Source organism: Engystomops pustulosus, chromosome 6 (assembly GCF_040894005.1).
Source record: "Engystomops pustulosus chromosome 6, aEngPut4.maternal, whole genome shotgun sequence".
Taxonomy (NCBI): domain Eukaryota; kingdom Metazoa; phylum Chordata; class Amphibia; order Anura; family Leptodactylidae; genus Engystomops; species Engystomops pustulosus.
In genome coordinates, this window is record NC_092416.1 from 78,824,805 (window position 1) to 78,836,623 (window position 11,819).

Sequence of the window (11,819 nt, forward strand, 5' to 3'; positions counted from 1 at the left end):
GTATAGGAGTATCTACGGCAGTGAACACTGACCCAAATCCAGAAAGGTAATGAAAAAATTCACATTTATTAGTGTCTTACAACACATAAAATAAAGTGATTAAAAGCCTTAAAAAGTGCTAATAAATAATGTAACTTCTGTGAAAGTTACATTACTTTTGAGATGTAAAAAGTGATAAACTATCGCATTTGATAAATAAGAGCCAGCCTTAAAATGCCTTTTGTACAGGCGCCACAGTACATGACATTGCTGGGACGTATCTACCTGGTGGTAGAGAACTGTGGTTAGGATTCTTTTGTAGTGATCTGTTACAAGAAGAAACCTTAATATGATGATCTGAATGAAATGTTTTCTTCTATGTTGCCCATTGGTCTTCTCAATTTTATGATTGCCTAACTGATCACCCCTGCACGATTATAGGTATCTAGAGTTTGGGTGGTGAATTTGCAGCTGATAAGACAAGTGTCTACTGGAATGAACAACCACAAGTGTGTTTTTCATTTCTTAGTATTTAGAGGATTGTATTAATGCTGGGGTTCAGCCTGTTTATCTCCTCTCAGGCAATGAGGCAATGTTTCCATTTTGTAATGTGGGGGGTTCCTTTTTCATGAATGGGAATAAACACTGCCGCTCCCTTATGCAATAAATCTGTAATAAGAAATAAAGAGCAATGTGTTGTGATGATGACACTGATGATACCGGGCGGGGGCTTGTCATAGGATTATCTGCCATACAACAGCTTTAATTATGAAAGTATTTATCAGAGATAAAAATGTCAGGGAGTCATTGGGAGATGTCAATCAGTCTGCAAACGGGCAGTAAAAATTACTGTAATTAAATCAACACTACACTGGAGTCTTTTTTTTCTATAAATTAAGTCATTTGTGCAAGAGGCCAAAACCCTGACAGAGGTAAATGTGATTGATGAACATGACAAAGTAATAATGGCATTTCCGCTGTTTTATGCTTTGTTCGCCTTCATAGTTTATCGCTTATGGATAGAAATATGAAACTGGAAGCAGTGGGGAAAGGGCAACTAGTGAACACGAGAAAAGGTACAAATCTTTCTATTATGCAATAGAATGTAGATTCCATTCTTTTGTAAAAAAAAGAATTTTTTCTGGTGACATGAATTTTTGGTAAATGCATTTTTGATCAGCAGCAAATAGGTGACATGTCTGCAAGGGTTGAGCTGCGCAAAATGGTGGCATTATACGTGATTGTGACTGGTTTCTGATGCTTTGGAATGGATGCAGGATTACTGCTGGGGTAAGACTAATGCCACTGCCGCCAACTGATAATTATCACAGTACCCTTAAGGATGTTTAATTGTTTAAATTCCATGGGCATTTAAATGGCGGTGGTGCATGTTTGCTACCATATTGGTGCAGATCTTCACTCATCATGTTGTCATCAAGAGGCGGCTATCTGTTCCCATGACATCTGGGAGTCTATTTGAGACTCCCAAGTCTATCATTTGGCCACATCTGTAATAGTCTTCTAAGATCACAGTGTAACAGATGAGCAAGGAAAATCATCATGTGCTACAAAACAGTTGGAATTGCAATGTATTGTATGGGCAATCGGACACTGAGGGTTTAAAGGGAACCTGTTATCAGGGAGGTCATTTTTACTTGAAGACAAGTTCCAATAGCCTATAACATGTTCATTTCATTAATCCCTTTGCCAGCAGCATGAATAAATCCACAGCTTTTTAATTATTTATTTTACATTACCTAGTACCTGCTCCTTGGGGGAGTACAAATGGCGCAACTCACTTTCTTCTCAATCCCTCCTCTCTCAGGGAATAAGGGAAAGGCTGAAGGAGGGCCATGAGTGAGGAGAAGGGTTTGAGGAGGACACAACTTGTGCCGTTTGAACTGCCCCTTCCCCGTGGCTCAACACATGCAGCTGGTAGGGAGGCAAATCATTTAATTAATCGAATAAAAAACACTGAATTAATTCCTATTGCTGACAAACGCATTATTGAAATGAACATGACATTGGCTATTGGAACCAGTCTTCATGTAAAATGACCTCCATGATGACAGCTTCTCATTGAGTATCCCAGGGGCCTATAAAATAGTAAAATAATCATTTAAAAAAATGTTTAAAAAATAATAAAAACCCCCACCCCCCATTTCCCTATAACTATAAATAAAAATTAATTAACATAAACATATTAGGTATCTTTACATCACAAAATGCGTGATCTATCAAAATCTAAGAACAATTATTCCCAACAGTGAACCTCACAATGGAAAAAAGTCTCCAAACGTCTGAATCATCACTTTTCGCAACATAAAAATGTTTTAATAAAAAGTAATCAAAAGGTCTCAAAATCCCCATCATGAAAACGTCAAATCGTCCTGTAAGAAAATGACACCATCCATAGCTCAGTATACTGACGGATATAAAAGTTATGTGACCAAAGAAGAGAATTTTAAAACTGTATAAATTTGAAATCCCAGAGAAACCATTCAAATTGTGCAAAGAAACCCATAAAATTAACCCACAAGAGAATTATGTTTTTTCAATAATTTCACCACATTTGGAATTTTTTACAGCTTTACAGTACAGTGCATACAATATAAATACTGATACTGGAAAATCTAAAATGTTACAGATAAAACAAGCCCTCATACAGCTCTATACATGGAAAAGTAAATAAAAGTTATGGATATTGAAATAAGGGGAGCAAAAGATGTAAATGCTAGATGGAAAAGGGCATCGGCTGCAAGGTGCTGTGTAATCAAACATAGAAGAGGGCTCATGCATTATCCTTACTATGTACGTAAAATGGTTTATACCTATAAATGCTTCATACCAAAGTTACTCTCACATCCAAAATCCTCTTCAAAAGAGAAGGAACAATCCCTACATCGAAATCGTCTACAAATTTCTCAAAAACAATATAACCTGCAACAAAGTGGACTATTTACTTATTGACACACATGTTTCACCCAGAGGTTAACAGGTTGACGAAGTAGGAAGACCCCACAGAAAGCACATGGCCCAGTCCTGCTGCCAGCTGGTCAGCTCATTCACCCTGTTCATTAAAGTTGTTAAACCAAACAAAAACTCTAATTTTCCTCAACTCCCAGAGTACAAACAGTGTGATTGACAGATACAATATGTGCTGTGAACATAAACACAACATACATAATATGACTAATGAGAGGTGATGAGAAGAGCTCTGCAATGGAAAACAAACTCAACACGTCCCAAGCTTCCGAATACAGACTTAGACCTGTGCGCAACTGAGTGCAGCTCTATCTGCAGAATGCAGCCCCATTACAAAAGCACAACTTCAGTCCCTAAGTGCAGGCCCAGCCTATAAATGGAGCCTAAGTTCCTGTGGACAGCCCCCAACCCCAAAACACAGCACTACTCCCCAGCCTAAAGGCATTTTTCATACCCTATGCCCTATACTCCCTATACTATGTCCCCAACTCCACCCCCTTAATGTGTCCCCTTTCCTTTGGCACTCCACTTAGCCCCACTGTATAATGCCTAACATGCTGTAACCAAATTAAATTATTTCCCTGTAATGTGCCCCACCAACTAATATTCCCTCCCTTTCTGTGCTGCACCAATTATAATGTCCTCCTTGTTATAGCCCCTCTTTATAAATCCAATCATTTATTTAATACACACTTACAATAGCCCCTACTTACCTCTCTTGGATCCCCCATAGAAGTTTCCTAGACTGTCCATAGACTGTCATTGCAGTCGCTACTATGTGCAGCTTTGAGACAGTAATAGTGTCATCATGTCACACATCCTGGCTTCAATGTTGCAGTAAGCAGTGGCAGAACAGTATAGTGGAGCAGGGAGCTAATGACTTACTGCTCCATCAATGTATTCATCTCTACATACATGCAGGAAATTAATTTTTCCACTGCAGGACAAAGTCCCAAATTTGTGACCATCCTGCTGAATGTAGGACATTTGGCAGAAATGGATTAGCCCTAGCCATGGCAGTCGTTATGGGCAAAAATAAGACTTTTTACTGAACGCAATCCAACGCCAGCGCTGGAAGTGAGGGGTGTGCTTGTCAGTCTATCTGGAAGTTGCTGGGGTGGAGCTTCCGTGTCCCTGTAAACAAAAAGTCTGCAGGATTGATGCACGGGACACCAAGAGTGCTGGAGCAGGTGAGTACAGCTTTAATTTTTTAAGAAGCCCTCCCCAGCCCACCTGCTACATTTTGATAACAGTTGGACAACCATTAATTTGTTGCTGATTGTCTGGAAATTGTAATATCATAAAAAAAAATACATCAATCCTATAAGAAGTTTTATGTTTAACACTTTCTGATTACACACTTTTTATAATTATGTTCCTATTATTTACCTTGAAACTTGTGTATCGGATGTGTCACTACAATCATTGTTATTAAGAGACCTGGGCGACATGTGGTAAAAAGCAATAGCCAGTAATCTAAATCTGCTGAATTGCTGGTGACTTTAATATCACAAATGTAAAAAAATTGATGATCCCTATAAGACCACATGCCCATTTTTTACTTGCAAAGCAATCATGGTGGCGCTGTAATCTTTTGCCCATCGATGTGCCACAGTTGCCATGTGTCCCTAGCCCTAAAGGAAATCTACCATCAGTTTAACTGATGGTAGACGTGTCCTAATAAGAAGTTTTGCAGGACTTCTCTTATTACTCACGTTGTGGCAAAATTGTGCTAATTAGTCTGGTTGCTCAAGCTCAATCACCAGAGGACCTAATCTTTTAATTTATCCACTCCCCCCTTTCTAGGACTTGTATCAGAATGGGGGGAATGAATAAATTAAAAGACAAGACGGGCTCTGACTACGTAGACAGGGAGCCCTAATTAGCATAATTTGTGTAACTCTTTTCTGCCACAATCGCGGTATATAGAGTAATAATAAAAGAAGTCTTGAGGAAAATCATTCCTCAGAAATATCTAAGTAGGACACGTCTACCATCAGTAAAACTGATGGTAGATGTCCTTTAAAGGGATTGTCTGGTCATAACAAGTTATACATTATCCACAGGACAGAATGTTTTGCTGGAAATCCATTTTACCAAAATGAATGGAGCCACAGGTTGAGCATGTGAGCTGCCACTGGTGGTGCTTGACTATGTCTGTCAGTGCCATAAAGATTAATAGAGAAGCAAGGCGAATGTGCCTTTTATTGAGTCAACTGTGAAAAACAGTAAAGAGTTGCTCATGTTCTACTTGAAAACAGAACAGACGCCGGAAACGTTAAAATAACGTGTATATTGATTAAAAAGTATTGCATTAAGTACAGCTGTGTGCTGTCCGTTCAAAAGCAGATAGCAAAAGGATGTGTTTTTACTATTTTGCACAATTTTCAAAAGAGGCACGTAAGAAATCTCACAATATTGAACTGTAAATAAACAATGCCGCCTTTCTTGAGCAACCCAGAAAACTGATGAGGTCCGAGCAGATATAGCTTAAAAAGGCTCAAGTAGGTCTCAATTTAGGCACATGCAAATAATTTATTTAATAAAGTTGACCCTCCATTTTTACTGACCTCTCAGCACTTTCTCCTCGTCCTGATGCTATCACTGTCTGCTGAGATCATAGATGTAGGAGATGCTACTTCTCCTAGTGTCTGGTATAAAGCAGGGTAAGCATAAAATGGGGTACTGGTACTCTAGATATATATCTACTATAAATACTCTATTTACTGCACTGACACTAGAGCCTAATGTACTCAGCACCAGCACCAAGTAGATTTGATATGAGTCTACAGTTCATTGCATCACTAGCACTATAGGTTTTAATTATACACAGCACCAACAGCAGAGGGCATATATATATATAGATCTACTGTACATAGCATCGACATCGAAAAGGTTATAAGTGGAAAAACTGTATACAGCACCGGCTCCAAAATTATTATACATAGATCAACTGTACACAGGATCGGCAAGGTTGTATATAGATCTACTGTTATGTATATTTTGGAATGGATACTTGCGGATGGATCTACAATGGATAGATCACTCCTTGTTTTATAGTTTGTTTCTTATTGCAAAAATTTAATAAAGATTTAATTAAAAATATAGATCTAATGCAAACAGAAGTATCATCAGAGATAATATATAGTTCTACTGAACAGAACTCAGAGAGGGCATATATAGATATACTGTACACAGCACCAGAGAAGTTACATATAGATATAAGGTATACAGCACCGGCCCCATAGCCATTATAAATAAATCTACTGTACTTACACATATAATAACAGGTATAACAAACATAATGATGATAAATTAAGAGATGAGCAAATCCAAACTTCTCGTTCAAGTTCAGGATAGGCTGATGAAAGGCCAATCTAGAAAATTTATGGCAAGGAAAAAAGAAAAAAGGAAATATCCACTCGATCCGCACTGGTGTAGAGTTAAAAAATTGTAAAGTTTACTTTATTCAAAACATGGAAAAAGGTTAAAAACAGCAAGCCATCACAAGAAAAAATACATATGGTGACGCGTTTCGGACAAAAACAAATGTTAGCCCTTAGTCATACCTGACAAAGCATTGATGTGAGGTTGAATATATGGAAACGGACACCGGAAGCAGGAAACTCCCTAAGGAATGAGACAGGTGTGTGAAGACCAAAGAAGTAGTTAAGGTATTCGTCATAGGGGAAGAGCTGTCATGTGATGAAAATGCACGTGATCTAGAAGGAGAAAATCCACGAGAAACAGGCACAATCGCGGTAACCAAGCAACCGCGGAAGGCATAGTATGTAAAAGCGTAAAGACTTTGTATATAGCAATAGCAAAATAATAATACAAAAAGAGTAGAAGATAGAAAGCAACAATGTAATTGCCTGTGTCAATAGATGTACATTAAATCATTTTTATAGTTCATGCCCTTCGGAAATCTGGTTTCTAATCGCATGATCCAATAAGCCTCGCGTAAATGTAAGCGTTTTTCTCGGTTGCCACCTCGTTTGTCATAGGGGATTTGTTCAATGGCTGTAATGCTTAAATGATGTACTGAACCTCTGTGTATGTCTCGGAAATGTTTGGAGATGCCAGATATGCTGCGGGTGCTATTGTAACTGTTGGTGTTTGCTCCACTGATGTGTTCTGAGATACGTGTCTTAAGTTTGCTTTTTGGGTGAGCATTAGCATTTTTTCCATTTTTCTCGTATTTGTTTTGCTAGAAAATTTATGCCCCTAGCTACTAGCCATGACTGGCCAAGGGGACACTCCTGGTGAATAAGAGCCATGTTTCTAGGGATGTTAATTTGCCAGATTGGCTGTTCGGCAGCCAATCCGGCAATATGTCCAGGTGGCGAGGGGCGCACCAGAATGGGATGTTGGCATCTGCTCATCTCTAATGATAGAGATGGAACTGCAGGACTGGTGCAGTGTTACCATCTGCACAGTGTTATTGTATCTGTTATCTGGTTATTGTACACCTCCAGTATTACTGATAATATGTAATAATAATTCATTGTTTTTTGTGTGATGGTAGGGAGCAGTTTTTTCTTTTCTTTATTCACATCTGATGTTTTTATTTAGTAATATAGTAATATATTTCTCTGTAGCAAGACAGATTCATAGGCAGTAATTTGCCAATTTAAGGCAAAATCAGAATACCCTGCAAAAAAAACCAAATCTATCATCACAATCAAGCATGATAAACCAGCATGGGCTATACTGTACCTTCACAAGTAGAACAGGCTTCAAGGGTGACTCTTAAGGAGGGTTCGTTAAATCTATTCTATACTGTTGTGGTGCTCTGCTGCCATACAAGAGTTGTAAAGGAAATCTACCATCATAATCAGGCATGATAAACCCTTTTCCATTGTTGTGCTCTTTTTCAGTCCTCATATTGAAAAACCACAACATTTTTACTTCTACGGAGCTGTGTGAGGACTTGTTATCTGTGGGACAAACTGTACTTCCTGATGGCAGCGTTTCATAGTCCATGCAATGTACTGGGAAGCTGAAATAAAATTTCCAAACCACTACAACTGTACAATGTAGTAGAAAACATAGACACCATTTTTTGCTGGATTTGTTTTATCTAAATTATATGTATGGTTTGTACAATCGTGGAAATACATACAGGCAGTCCCCCGGTTACGTACAAGATAGGGACCAGAGGGTTGTACTTAAGTTGAATTTGTATGTAAGTCGGGTTGCTGGTAACTAAGGATGCATTAGCTGGTGCGATTTCACGCTTCCTTCGTTACCTGGAATCTCCGGCATCTAGTGCACTGGCTGGTAACTAAGGATGTGTGAGACTGCACCACAAACACATCCTTAGTTACCTGAACCCCCAATACTGCTGGCAATTACTTACTTTATACATCGGCAACGGTTTGAGCTCCCCGTCACCTCAATGGCCCGCTCCAGCCTCTCGCTCTGCCCAACGATCCCCGTCACCTCCACGGCCCAGTCCAGCCTCTCGCTCCGCCCAACGATCCCCGTCACCTCCATGACCCGCCCAATGAAGAGGCGCAGCACTCCAAGCAGCGCTATTGAAACCCGGAAGTGGACTGCGCATGCACGGGGTGCCAAGTGCCCCGTTCGTATCTACCGGTTGTCCGTAACTCGAAACGCCGTAAGGCAGGGACTGCCTGTAATTAATAACATTTTTGTTAGACGCTAAAGGAGAAAAAAGAACACCAAGAACTTTTTATACTTTAGTGGAGCTATGTAAAGTATAATTTTATTTGACATTTTAATTGATACCATTTTGTGGGCTGTACAACATTTTGATCACTTTTTATTAAAATTTGGCAAAAAAAAAGTGGCAATTCAAGCTAAGAAAATTGGGCATTTTGAGATCTGGGTATACCTAACTTGGTTATGATTATGTTTATTTATTTTTGTTTGCATTTAAGGGACAGGAAGGGGGGTAGATTAAAATATGTACTTTTTTAATTTTTTTTTTTTACTTTTGCTTTTAGGCTCCAATGGTATTTGAACTCTAGGGAGTCTGATCACTCATACGATATAGTGCAATACTGTTGTTTAACAGTTTGTTGGCAGTATGATGCAACTGTATTTTGCAGCTATTGGAGTCATGGGGTATCTTATTGGTGAGTGTGTGGACATGCTGCTTTCTTCAACATTAACATTTGTATACTCCCTACGGTAGATACTTCCAATTACAAAATACTTTCTCTTCCTCCTCCAACAGGCCTCTTGTCTTAATCAGTCATAATATAAAGTGAAGGTTAAGTTCTTAATTGATAATTGATAAGGCCCTAAGAATAAATTGTGTAGATTCAATAATATTTCTCTGATAAAGCAAATAAAACTGGAGATAAAAAGATTGATGAGTTTACAATTATCAGAAAGATGGTAACACTTAAATGTTACATTTTTAGATGAAAAGCAGATACTCTAAAAAAAAGAATCATAATTTTTGTCAAAGCATGGAAAATTATTTGTAAAATTCTTAGAGGGAATTTACTAAATTCCTGGAGCTAAGATATATTACCATATGAACATCCAAACAATTAGTCCTTTTAGTTGTGGGAAGTAAAAGGACTGGATTGGGTACATACATTTTGTAAAAGATTTTACTTTAGAAAATGTTTTTTTATTTACCGAGATAGCAATTCAACATGATTTACTAGATTCTCATTAGCTTTATTACGCCCAGATTATTAATCACCTACAGACAAAGAAACCAGAAAAGACTAAACAGGCTGCAAAGCACAGCTCTGGGAAAGATACTTAGTAATAAAAAAGCATCCAGTATCCCATATCTTTATGTTCAAATTAAAAACTATAGAGCGAAGGGGTGTAAAAACAAAAATGCATGAAATTGATGTGTGAGAAATTCATAAGAGACTAATTAAAGGCCTGAATGCAGTAAGATACATAACAACATTCCAAATCTAGAAGTAAATGCAGTGAAATGAATACATAGAATGGGTTAGAAATGGAATCAACATTGCCAATGTGGGAAAATACCCAAAAAGCAAAGAACAGAACTCATGGGGGGGGGGGGCCTTATATTTATGTTTCTTTCAAATGTTAGTGGAAAAAAATTCTCATTTTTTTGAGTAGTTTGCTTTTTTCACATTTTTCAGCAACTTTTTCATAGGTCCACCACTTGTGGTGCACAGGTTTTAGCTGGATTAACTTTTTTTATTTAAGGATTACAGCTGTTTATATAGGATTCATAATTTATAACTTTTGAAAATCTTCCCAAAAAGTGTGCAAAAGCTTGCTTGGTCTTATATAGCGAATTGGCAGGAAGAAGAAGGACAACCAACTTTGCGACTTTTTTGAGCAGAAACTTGCTACTTAAAAAAAGTTGCATCCTACACACCGGGTACAGGTGCAATTTAACACAAGAAAAATCCATCCAAGACAGATTAGACTATAAAACAAGACAAAAACTAGAAAGAGATAAGAGAAATCTCCCCCATTGTAATTGAATGTGTCGTGTATTAATACAATTCTGGGACAAGATCATAGAATGGGTTTAAACACATTGGAAGACAAAGATTAAAACAATTATTACAAATATTTTTAAAGACTTACTTTGGATAAAGGAAGACTAAGGAAAACTAAAGAGGAATATGTACAACAGTCCCATTGCAGCACAGATATTGGGAAGTTCTTGGAATTAGAGTATGAGATAAAATTACTATTATTGTTGTAAGAAGTATGATATATACATGTTTTTTAATTAAAAAAATAAAAATTGTCATTTTGTTATTTTAGTGTTTTAGGATACAGTACAACATTTCATTGTAAAATAAGGTGGTCATTTTTGGCAGGAGAGAACCTTGCATATTCTGTGTTTTGGAAATTTGTATTCAAAAATACTGAATACAGAAGACTGCTGAGTAGAAATGGCTTTAATTTCTAAATTTAAAATAAAAACATCTTCTACATTAATCTCTCCAAAAAAAAAAACATATCACACCGCATTCCCATATTGATAAAAGCCATGGAGCTGAGAAATATTTACACTTGTGCTATTTACACAAGGGACATAAAAATAACATGTGAAGTGCAGCTACCTGGCCAAACCCATATGTCACTTGTTTTTAGCTCTTTTTTTGCAGATTTTTTTTACCCTATGCATTGCCGATATCTTATGGGTTTTTCTTTTTGATTTGTCAACATAAATCCTTAGCATATTTCAAAGTGTACAGTAAAGAAATGCCGTGTCAGCATAAAAATTGACCAGGGTATGAATTTATTTTTATAGAAATTCACCTTATCATATTTCAACTTTGGGTCACAACTGCAAAGGTATTTGCTTCAAAGTTTATTTGTAAATATTGTATGTTCACAGATTTGCTGGGATATTGAAGTGAAATTCTCAATATATTTATTTTACTTGCCCTTGAAGGGACACAGTACTTGTTTGTGGTTACTTTGCAGAAAGAAATGATTTGGTGCTGATTCTCATAAAAATCTTATTTACTTTGCTGCTGTTTGCTGCGGCCTTTTCTCTCTATGTCCGTGTACCCTCATGGTCTCTACTTTAAGGGGTTGTCCAATTTCAGCAAATAATTGATATTGTTTATTAATAATAATAATTCCTCTATTAAAAGCTATTCATACTTTCTGTATCAATTACACACAGTTTTTTAGATTTCTGCTTGCTGTCCTTCTACAGAAACCTTCTGTTATTACTTCTACTGGATAGAAATCTGTCTATGGTCATGTGATGGACACATAGGTGCAGCAGCCCCTATTATCATAGAAAGTCATCAGAGCTGTGGGATTATTATGGCTTTTGCACAAGACCATGGACAGATTTCCATCCACTAGAAGTAATCATAGAAGGTTTCTATAGCAGGACAGCAAGCAGAGATTTA